Below are 12,046 nucleotides of genomic sequence, written 5' to 3' on the forward strand. Positions count from 1 at the left end.
AGTATTTCTTTACATTGTCCTATCGCTTTCTTTTTTTTTTTTTACTTACCAAAGTCAATTTAAATCAGTCATCAGTAAATCTAAACCTGAAACAATATTTTTAAAGAGAAAAATGTGTAATAGTGTGGCTGGGATATGGTTGCTTTGTTTTTAACAGAGTTAAATAAAGGACAGTCAAAATTCTCACTTAGAATGTCCATATATTCATATATGATATTTTTGTCTTTCTGTTTTATGTATTTATTGCATTGTTGCAAGCATGCCTAATTTTCCTTTATAAGGTATGTGATATTTAATGTGTTTGACACTGACATATCGATGCATTTGCATGTTTGAATAAGTGTTTTTTTTTTTTTTATAAATGTTATTTTTTCTAATTTATTTTATTTTTTGGTGGGTGTGGGATGGAATTTATTAGGACCTGTGAGCTCTCTTTTATTCTGCTCTCTCTTATGCTTGTGTTTCAGCATGGTGCTGGCTGACAGACGATCAGCAGCCGGTGAGGGAGGGGGGCCGACCGCTACAGCGCCCCGTCTGGCTTCTCCTGCTAGTGATTGGCAGTTTGAGAGGGGCTCCTTGGAGACGCAGGTCCAAGGCCAAAATGCTGCCACACTGACACAATGGCTAAAAGCAGAATAAGTGTTTACAAAACATTTAAACTTTGCTCTTTCAAAACTTTAGACCAGTCAGACTTAAAAAAAAAAATATTTGCATAGGTCATAACTTTTCTCCTCAGTTTAGTTTAATTTGATATACTAATAACTAAATAATTAATAAAACTATAGACATAAAAAACTGACAAAAACACAATGCAAAGTATGAAAATAAAAATTAAATATAAGTTTTCAGCTCAAATAAAATAAACTAAAATACTCTAGTTTAAAGTGGTATATCATATACCCAGCACTGCATTTTTAAATGTCTTTGGACAAGGAATCGTTTGTGCATGGGCAAATGCAATTACACAAATATACCAACCTCCAAGGGCATCTCAACTAGACTGAAATATGGAGTCACTTTCACATAAATCCTCCCCCAGGGCACTTTATAGTTTCTACATTTCAGCCATGATTGCTAGTGAATCACAACTGCCTGATCAGAGATTATGTCAGTTTTTCCTGTTAAAAATAAAGTCTGGGAGAGTAATTAAACCAGATTAAACCAGAACATGTTTCTTTCGTGCTAACCAGTACTGATTAGAGTATAAGTCATACAAAGGTAAAGTTTGTATAAGACATAAAGAACAGCTATATGACTGCTAGAGCATTCTGTTCACATTCACAACAGAAAACAGATGACCAGACCTTGCTGAAGTTGCCATAGTGATCTATCCACTGAGCAAATGAGTGAGTGAGGGAGGTATCTGAATGCGCTGATGTCAGTACAGTATAGACACTCTTATTTCATCATGCTTTGGTCTCACCAAGCTACATTTCAAACAGTGTCACCAACAGTGAGCACTATGCCACACTCCAGAACCGTACATATGGCCTCCGAGCAGGAGTCCTCTACTCCTGTGACAAGCTGTGCAATACCCCAATAATTTGACAGGCTCAAAATAGTACAAATTGTTTTATTCCAATGGTTGTTTTCCATTTTTAAAGCGCTTTGAAAGTGGAAATTCAAGCTTCTGTTATTGATGGATTCATTCATGGAATGAGGACTGGTTGTCAGCACAAGTAAGCTGAATGGTGCAGGTACTGTAATATTCAGATCAGTGACATGATTGTGGCTGTGATATTGCTTTTATAAAATCGTTCAGTAAACGGGTACTAAACAGCAAAATCCCCAGAGTTATATAAACTCTGCTCAGAGTACATATTGTCCCAATCTATAGAGTGTTAAAGTAACACATGTCTAAAAGCCTGTGCAGTAGTTGTTCATCTTTAATACTGTTGACAGCAGGCGTTCATCCCTAATGTTCAATCATCACTATTTAATCACTTAAATATCTCATTAACTTTAACTCTGTAGATTGGGGCAATATGTATTCTGAGCAAAGTTAATTTAACTCTGGGGAGTTTGTTGTGTACGGAGTAACTTGAACACAATAATGCCTATTACTCTGTCAGTTTGTTCTCCACCAACAAGAGACCAAACAAAGCCATAACAGAATGACATTTGCGTACAGCATCTTTCTGATTGAATAATTCAATGACTCACTAAAAAAAGATAGTCACTTGTCTCCATCTACTGGTGTAACAATATAACCTGCAGCGAAAACCACATTAAATATCTAACTCACTTTTCATATTTTGTATAGTGAAACATTTTCATTAATATATTTTCATGAGTATTAGTATATCATGAGAATATATACATCGACATGAAAAACTGACTATTTATCAATCTTTCTTTTTTCTCTTGTATTGTTTTCTTTTCTTTTCTTTCTTTTTTTTATTGCTAATCAAGGTTCCCCAATATCCAATTTCCCACTTTGTATCTAATGACTGTATACTGTATACCATCACTTAACATACTGGAGCATGTGCACAGTTCAGTTTAGCTTTGATGCCTTTATCTGCATTCATTTATATAATTCTTTCCTTTGTTTATGCCTCTGTCCACAAATTAGTGCCTAGAGGAATTTACTGTAGTGTTGAAATAAATGATTATCCTGTTTTAAACACTGGGCCCCTGGTATAAAAGTCTACACTTGTTTTCCTTCATGTCTTTGTCTCACCATAAATGGAGCTATTTATTTCTGGCCTTTTTGGTGTTTAGTGTGTAGACTGGTGAAATGTATGCAAACTGATGTTGACCCATAACCAGACGGCACGCATCGGACACCGCCTCATTACACCGTGTTTGTGTGTGTTTATTAAATGGAATTCCAGAGGCCAGTCTCCAACATCTTTCATTAATCCTCCCCTTTTTTTTCTCCACATCCAGTGGAATCTTTCTAATCGTCTCTTCCTCTCTTTCCAATAATCTTTTCAGTGGAGTTAATGTGCTGTGTATATGAGAAACCACTGCTCTCCTGATTATATGTGTTCAATGACATTACAGAATTATGAGTGGTTTCAAGGGCATGGAGAGAGGAACAAAGAGATGCGGAGAGAGGAAAGAGGCACCTTTATGGAATGAAAAAAGCTTTCTAGAAAAGAGAAAATTAAATTGTTAGACTGAAAACGAGGGTTTAATTTTCTAGGGAGCTACTGGTACATTGCTTATTAAATTATATATATATATATATATATTATACAAGGTTACACTAAATCCAGTTGTGGTAATTACTATGCAGATCCTCCATTAGTAACTTGTGAAACTTGTAGAAATAAGTATTAAATATCAGCGAAGGTCTTAGAGGACTGGCAACCCAAAATACAACAAAACCCATTAACATGAAAATAAGTTAGTGCTTTTACTACATTATATTATGTACACTACTTAATAAACAAAGGGGGATTCCCACTGACAACCATTTGCATTGACAAAGCAACTGGAAGTCATTCATTTTAAACAAAGTGCACTTTCTGGTGTTTTCATGTGGGTAACACAGCATATTTAAATGGCCAGTTATACAGCTCACCCACCAATGATGTTACTCTTAGCGACCAGCAGTACAGTGACCCAATGACCTCCAGTTGTCAGTGTCATCACAGGAGTAGCAAAAACACACACAAACAGTGAGATTGATTGAGCTTTCTGTAGAGCAATTACGATAACATGCCCAATGTAAACCCACAAAGATTATTCCTTGGTAACTATAAACCTCCTCTTACAACAGCTAAAATATTTAGACAGTGTTTTATAAACACTGGAGTTGGACTGAGTGGTGACAGCTCAGTAATAGTGAACAGATTTCACAGACACCATGACATGTTTCAATTGGAACTTCTTATGCCTTGTTATTTGTCATGCGGTTTCATAAACATAAACTCTCTTAAACAAAACAAAACAAAACAAAAAAAAACTAACTAAATTATAAAGCCTTTTTCAGAAGGAACTAATTGCTCCCCCGCCTTGTGAATTGGCTTAAGATCTCAGAACACAAAACAAAACTAAACTAAACTAAACTAAACACATCTATATTGCCTGTCCAATGTGACGTTGCAGGAAAACAAAAAGCACTACCATGTTTTAAATTCAAAACAAAATAAAACAATTATGAGGCATGACCAACACAATTCACGAGACAATAACTTCACATCACTGTCACATTGTGTGTCTGTCGAGGAGTCCCTTTCTACCCTTTCATTTTCTTTCCCTTTCTTGTTCTAAGTTGTCTTTAGTCACTTTATACTGTGTGTCTTCAGTCCCATTCGCTTCACACCTCTGTTGTGTTACCTGCGATACTCCATTTCTTGTTTCAATTCTATGGTCAACATGAATGTGAGCTGCTTTTTATAGGGGACAACGGATGCCCATTTTACACAAGTTGGAATGATTCTTTAGGGTCTTCATGAAATGTCTTCATGAAACATACTTTGGATAAATAAACATACAATAGGCCTAGTCATGCAAAACAACACCCTTTTTACCTTGTCAGAAGCATGGGCTACTGCTCACCCCGCCCCTCTCTTCCATTTTTCTGTATTCAATGGCGCATTACCATCAAAAATAAAACCAATCCACTGCGTCCTCAGTGGCTCTGCTGTTGGGAGAAAATTAAGACTCTTATGTTCCACACAGCAAGCTTGAACTGCGCATCAGCTTCACTTCATCGATACTTCAGCTGCAGACTCGTGAGAGTATTCACACTGAAAACGTTTGTATAGTGTCACAGCAGTGGCTCCAAAGATACATATTTGTTAACAAAGACATTGGTCAGTTATAAACTTGATCACAGCAAAAATAGCCAAACATAGCCAAAACCATTCCTTCAGTGCTGCACAACGGAATTATGTTCATTTTTACTCTAGCTAAAAAACACCTGCATTGCTTACGAGACATTACTGTTGCTACAGCTGGTCGAGTGCAGAGAAAATGGCATACAGCCATCAACTGTTTCGTTTTTTTTGGAGATTCAAATGTTTCAAATATGACAAGATGGCATTTTGGTGGCTGTTACTTTATAGTTTATTACTGCATATGCAATTTATTGATGTCAACAAATGTTCTTCACTGCAAATTATGTAACAAAAACATAATTTTAACACTATTGTATAGTAAAACTACATATGTTTGATTTACACACACACACACACACATATACTAGAAATTAACTCTTGGATTCGAATATAATTTGTTTTCCAGAATATTAATGTCTCTCTATATTTGCCCCTGACTCTGTAACAGTGCCACTTGTCATGTCCTTGCTCTTGTAACACATGATTTAACACATCTTATTGCTGCATTGTCTCTGCATTGTGAGAATAAATAAATGGGCCATTTTCACTTGCCAGTGTTGCTCAGGGCAACACATTGTTAATGGCAACAATTTTCTGATGGCAAGAGGTCGTGTCCGTGTCCACCGAAATATGCAGTACACGAGACCGGTGACACATCGTGTTGTTAGTTGCTTTATTTGTGTCTTCTGCTCTGTCGCATTCACGCTCATCAGTTTCTCAAATACCACATTCCCGATCATTGGTTTCTATTAAAGTATTATTGTTAAGTGTTCTTTTCTATATTGGGGAGCTACAGTATTTCCATTAGTCTAATTGACACAATTGTGCTTTATGACCTTTATAAACGCTCCACATAATTACACAGTAATTATTGTCTGAGTCTCATAATCCTGCCTACTAATTACTTTATTACATTTCAGGTACAATTATTGATAAGAGTGCACAGTGCCAGCTCTCTGTAGTCTGATTGTACTATGTAAATACACAATCACAGAGGTGCTACTCTTTCAGTCTATCAAAATTAATTTCCTGACCTTTACATCAGAATATCAAATGTCCTTTTTTTCTTCTTTTGTAAGACACTTTCAGTCGATGTTGTCAGTCAAGGGCCCATATCTCAATAAACTCTAAGCTCATTTGCAAGGAAACTCAAATGCACATAGAATCACATTAATTATCTTAATCATATGGAAAGTGATGGCCAGTTAAAAGAGCAAACATGCTGGATTTAGCCCTCCAATGGACCTACTGGTTTTCTTGTCCATCAACATTTAGATTCACTCCAGTGCAATGCATTTTCCTCAACTATTTTCTCTGATCAAGGAAATTTACAAAAAAAAAAAAAAACACCACAAAAAACAAACCTATTTTCTTTGCTTGACAGTGTATGAGAAAAGTTGCCAAAAGAGCTAAAATAGTTGATAAATCCTCTGTGGGGATCTACGTCACCCCAACTAGGAACTTTAATTAGATTTAACAGCAATTATCCAAATGCCAGCACCACCTCCACCAGTGCAGATCTCTTCTGTAGCCCTTAACACCACCCTGTCCCTGATGTGGGGCCCATGTAATGGAGGTACTACTGTGAGACTAAGGTCAATTACTGGCTAATTAGTAGCTGGACTGTGTCACACAGAATCAGAAATGGTTATAACATGCTATGCAGGGTTAATGTTTCCAGCTATGACTGAGAGTTTGAAGTCAGGGAAAGTTTGGCAAACACGATATTTAGTATTATAGTTTTAGGGGGCATTCGTATAGAATAGTTTTTATTACTATACATGACCCTAAGAGTGTAGAAGCCAATAAACTATGATTATATGCCACAGTATTCTTTAATACTGAATTATACACCAAGAATGGTTCAAGACATACTGTCCTATTCACATTGCGACAAGGGCACCAATAGGACAACCAATCCATATACTGTACAGTCTAAGGACGGTGTTCAAATAACATCACCATTGTAACTACATGGAAAAACTTGTGTGTTCACTATGCAGCATCTTTAGATCCTCAACATTTTATGATTCATCTTTCGAAATCCTCATACAACGATTTATATTTGAAAAGAGAAATTGATTATCGTTTCCTCTTGTGCTCAAGGCAAATCTCATAAAGTTGATCTTCAGTGTACAGGGAAATTACTTCCTGATGTCCCTATGATTGGATGAATTTGTTTCTCTGTATTTTCTGTCAATGAATCATCAGCAACATCTGTGCCGTGCACATCCATCTAATCTGCTACTGTTTTCCCCCTCAAATATGACCCTTTTGTTTATAGAGGGGCCTATGCATGAATTCTCCTAAATACTGGAGAGGAAATTGATTTAGTAATGTGTTCAAAGAACTGGATAATGAAATCACAACAGGCCAAAATTAAAGCACAACAGACCAAGTAAGTCAACAAAAATATGCATCACTATTAAAAAACTGCTTATAATCTTCCAAACAATCCTTTGTCTCTCCCAATGAGCATTTTCATAAAGAAATTGTTTTTATTACTGTGCATGACCCTAACACTGTACAAGACAATAAACAACCTTCGGTAAGCACATGTGGACCAGAATCTGGACACAGCATCAATGGTTTCATTACTGGAAAACCTATTTAGAATATATACGTGTTCTCTAAAAAACTTTGTGTATACTTATTAGCTGTAAAATATTTTCCTGTCTTCTCCAGTACATGTTAATGGCAATTTAAAGGACAAACTACATGTAGAATGATCATCTGTCAAAACAATCAGGTCAAATGTTCTGTCATTTCCCGTTTCTATGAAGTCACAGTTTTAATTATTCTCATTTTCTGTATTGTTACTAGACTACAAAACTCCACACCAATTTACATCCAAATGCAAATTTACTGTGCATTTTTTTGCAATATATTTTACATCATGTTTAATGTGGGATAACAGTGCTGTGGCATTTTGACCAGAAGAGCAGAGCATGTTGGAAAAAAAAGACATTTCTCAGTCTGGCAATATACAATTACAACACAATTACAGTGATTATTCTGTGACAAAGGCTAGGATTTCGCCTGAGATTTCCACATAAAACATGATTTTGCACTGCATCATGAAGAAAACTCACTCTGCTGACACTGTACCTGCACTGTACAAAAATATTAAATGATATAAACTCAATGTTTAATGTATGTAAAAGGAGAAAATTGTGTAAAAACAATGATAATATGTTAAAATGAACTTAAATATGCATTTTATCCTTATACTGTGATTTACAAAGGCTATGAAGTTTTTTTTTTTTTTTGTGGATCCTTATGTGATTTGCCTTGTGATTTTATGGCTGTAAAAGGGTTACTTAGAAGTGAATATGTTGCTTATAAACTTCATTTGATTGAGTCAAAGATTGAGTTTTTATTGATACTGCTTAACAGACTTAAACTGATGCATTTTCTTATTCTCTTGTAATACAACCAGTCCAGCCACACACACATACAGATACATACACAATTGCTTTTTTCCCATCTGTATCTCTCCTTCCTGTTTTCCTTCCCTCTCTCCCACCTCCTAGTTTTGATTACAATTCAGCCTCCCTGTAGAAACTCTTAACAAATGTAGTCAACTTTATTTTCCTGCTCCTTGGAAATGATCATGGGGTGATGATCCTGGAGGGATGCCAGGGCATATTTTGAATTTTGCAGATTGAACAATGCTACTCTGACCCACCAGAACCCAGCTTGTCACAACAAAGGCTGTTTGGGACAAGTGAGCTGCCATTCTCATATCTGTTTGTCACAAACTGGTGTAGACAAAAAAATGTAAAATAAAGTTTTTGTACATTGAAAGTCAGTGTGATCCAAAACAACACTGTATCTGAGACACTGAGGTATTTATCAAAATATCTTCTTTTGACGTACATAAAAGACACATTCACACAGGTTTGGGCCACCAGGGATCATTTGTATTGCTCAATAAATATAACATCGGTAATACAGTATTTCACAATTGCTAAAACACTAAACCCCATTCTCTGAACCCAATGCTCAGTGGCCTAAACCCATTTTTCGAATCAGTCACTTTGTAGGCAAAATCTTAAACAAGTTCAGATAGTTAAGACACTCTTTGCAAATCTCATCCACTCTTTTTGCAAAACTCTAAACACATTCTTACTCACTAAAACACATTTTGCACTGTGTTGCAAAATGGTAAATACATGTGGCAAAAGTTAAACATAACTACAACACAACTGTCATCGTTTACACACAACAACTCAAAATTGTTCACACTTGTTTCTAATGATGTGATCAAATCAGTTGTTTAGAATATAAGCCAGTACAGGTGGCCCATGTACGTTGAAAGTTGATACCACAGTGGATGGAAACAATGTGAGAGGCAGAGGAGGAAGAGGAAGAAGAGTTCGTGTAAGAGGTGGTGGACGAGGAGGAAGAGTACAAGGACAACCGTGGCCACCATAATCAGGACATTCAGAGAAGAGAATAGGTAAATGTATTGTTTTTCTAACTTGACATTTGATATAGTACATCAGTTTGTCAATAGAAAGGGGAGTGAGGAAAAGAGAAAAAAAGATTTAGAATACAATTTACATATGAATGTGATGTCCATTACTATTGTTTTTGTATGTATACATTTGTAAGAGAATTTTCCCTTTTGTAGAATTGCAAGACTACCAAATGAGGGTGGAAGGACTCCTTTGTTCTCCCAACAGAAAGAGGCTCTCATTGTTCATATGGTCCGTCAAAACAATGTCATTCGACTGCGTGAAATACAGCAAAGACTTGTAGAAGATAATGTAAACTTTGAAGCTATCAACAATGTCAGACTTTGTACCATTTCCCGTGTCCTCCATCGAAACAGGATAAGCATGAAGCAAGTGTACGGAGTACCCTTTGAGCGCAATTCAGAAAGGGTCAAAGATCTACGATATCAGTATGTGCAAGTAAGTGTACACTTTCAGCACTGATGCTTACAGTACAAGTTTGTAGCCTACAGTTATTGTCCTATACCGTTACTGTTACTGCACTACATTGTAGTGTATGTAAATCAGGAGTACATATTCATATGTACATACACTTTTGCACTTTTGCAAGTATGTCTTTCTGTAACACTTACAAAACTATTTATTTATCTCTTTTACGTATATATAGAGGGTGTCTGAAATGGATTCCATGGAAAGGCCCCATAAATATATTTTTGTAGATGAAGCAGGGTTCAATCTGGCAAAGAGGAGAAGGAGAGGCTGGAACATAATTGGCCAACGTGCCATTGTGGAAGTCAATGGCCAGCGTGGTAGCAATGTCACCCTATGGCAGCCATAAGCAATGGGGTGGGTTCTCCACCATCGGGATGCTGAGGCAGAATGAGTCTCTCATTTACTTTGATTTTGCAATTGCACAATGTTTTGTGTGATACGCTTTGCATTTAGAGTTGACTTTGTTCTTTGGGCTTACTTTATTTTTATGCTGAAAATACAGAAATTCTATAATGTAGTACAGCCTCAGCAGTGAAGTACTTACAGTATGCAATATATTTGCTGTACTGAGTTGTGAATTATTTACTTTTATTTATGGCAAAATTATTTTCTATTTGCAATAAAAAAAATAACTGTAACTACATGCCCTGGACGCTGTGTTGTCAATTTTTTGATGTAGTGTCTAATGAATGCTGATGAGTGTTTATATATTGACTGGCTGTGTTTATGTTTTGAAAGCATTGTTTCTCTTCAGGAACTCGAGCTGCATCGAGAACGAATGGGGAACGCGTCCAGTGTGACGTCTCTGAATAACGTGTATAATCAGTCCAATGGAAGGGCGAGACGTCATAGGCGGGTGACGTCAGAGACCAGGAAGCATAAAAGCATGAGCGGCGAATCCGGTAATCAGCTTTGTGTCTTCAGCAAGCGCTCTGTGTGTCTGTCAGTCGCTATCTGTTTGTGAGTCTTATTTAGTGTCGTTTGTCCACTGATAAACTCCATTGTCAAAGCTTCAATCAAGAGAAGTTTTGGGCGAGAGCAGGCAGCGTTCAGGCTGTGTGTTTTCCCTGCCAAAGAAAAAAAAAAAAAAGGTAGGGACACAGCTCGTGTGTTGTCTGCTTGAGAGTGAAGCGCACAGTGTCAGCTCTCGAGGGAGTTGACGGCTGCGATGCGAGTCTTTGCTTCACTCTCAGAAGGCTCTCTTTGAGGAGAGAGCTTTTACTGGTGTTTTATCGCGGTGCCAGCCCCGCTTTCGCCGAGGCGGAGCGGTGGTTGTGCTCGCGGGATTCGCTTTCGGATCTGCTGGAAGGAATGTAAGACGGCAAGTCCCTATCTTCTTTCTTAGCCACCAGATCCGGCACCCGCTCTCGGTGATCAGAAGCCCGCGTTTGCGGTACTTTCTCCCCGATGAGAGGGCGTGACGCGCTGCCTGTCTTTCTCTGAGGAGATTGATTTGGAAAGGCGTCGATGAGCTCGCCAGTTGCACAAGCACCAGTCACACAAGCATATTATGCCTAATATTAACATAAGCAGCATTAATGAAGAGTGGAGCTCGCGCAGTCAGCTCTCGGGGGGCTGATTGTGCTTTTCTCGCTGTTAAGCGCTCCGCTCTCGCCGGTCACGCTCCGAGGAGTGTGTCCGTGCATGCGATCTTGCGCTCGCGGTCTCGCTGGTGCTGAGGCACGGCTGCGAACGCGATAGCGGGAATCGCACATGATCTGGCGAACGGGTTGGAGACGGCTCGTCCTATCTCCACCCGTGTTCACTAGATCTAGAGCTCGTTCTCGAGGCTTGGAAACCAGCGCTGCGGTTTCTTCGCCCTCTGAGACAGCTTGCTGCTGCATGCTCTCTCGCCAGGCACGCTCCGAGGAGTGTGTCCATGCATGCGATCTTGCAGTTGCGGTCGCTCTGTTGCTGAGGCACGGCGGTGACCGCGATAGCGGGAATCGCACATGATCTCAGAATCAGAATGAGCTTTATTGCCAGGTATGTTCACACATATGAGGAATTTGTTTTCGTGACAGAATCTGGTAAACAGGTTGGAGACGGCTCGTCCTATCTTCAACCGTGTTCACTAGATCTAGAGCTCGTTCTCGAGGCTTGGAAACCAGCGCTGCGGTTTCTTCGCCCTCTGAGACAGCTCGCTGCAGCAACCATCTTTCTCTGAGGAGATTGATGTTTGGCCTAGGACGTTTTGAGGGCCAGCTACCTCTGGGGAAGAGTGGTGTACACCGCATTATACGGTGCCCGTCTCTCCTCAGTGCCCTCAGGAGATCGTTCTGCCAACCCTGCCATTGTTCC

Source organism: Carassius carassius, chromosome 10 (genome assembly GCF_963082965.1).
Source record: "Carassius carassius chromosome 10, fCarCar2.1, whole genome shotgun sequence".
NCBI lineage: Eukaryota > Metazoa > Chordata > Actinopteri > Cypriniformes > Cyprinidae > Carassius > Carassius carassius.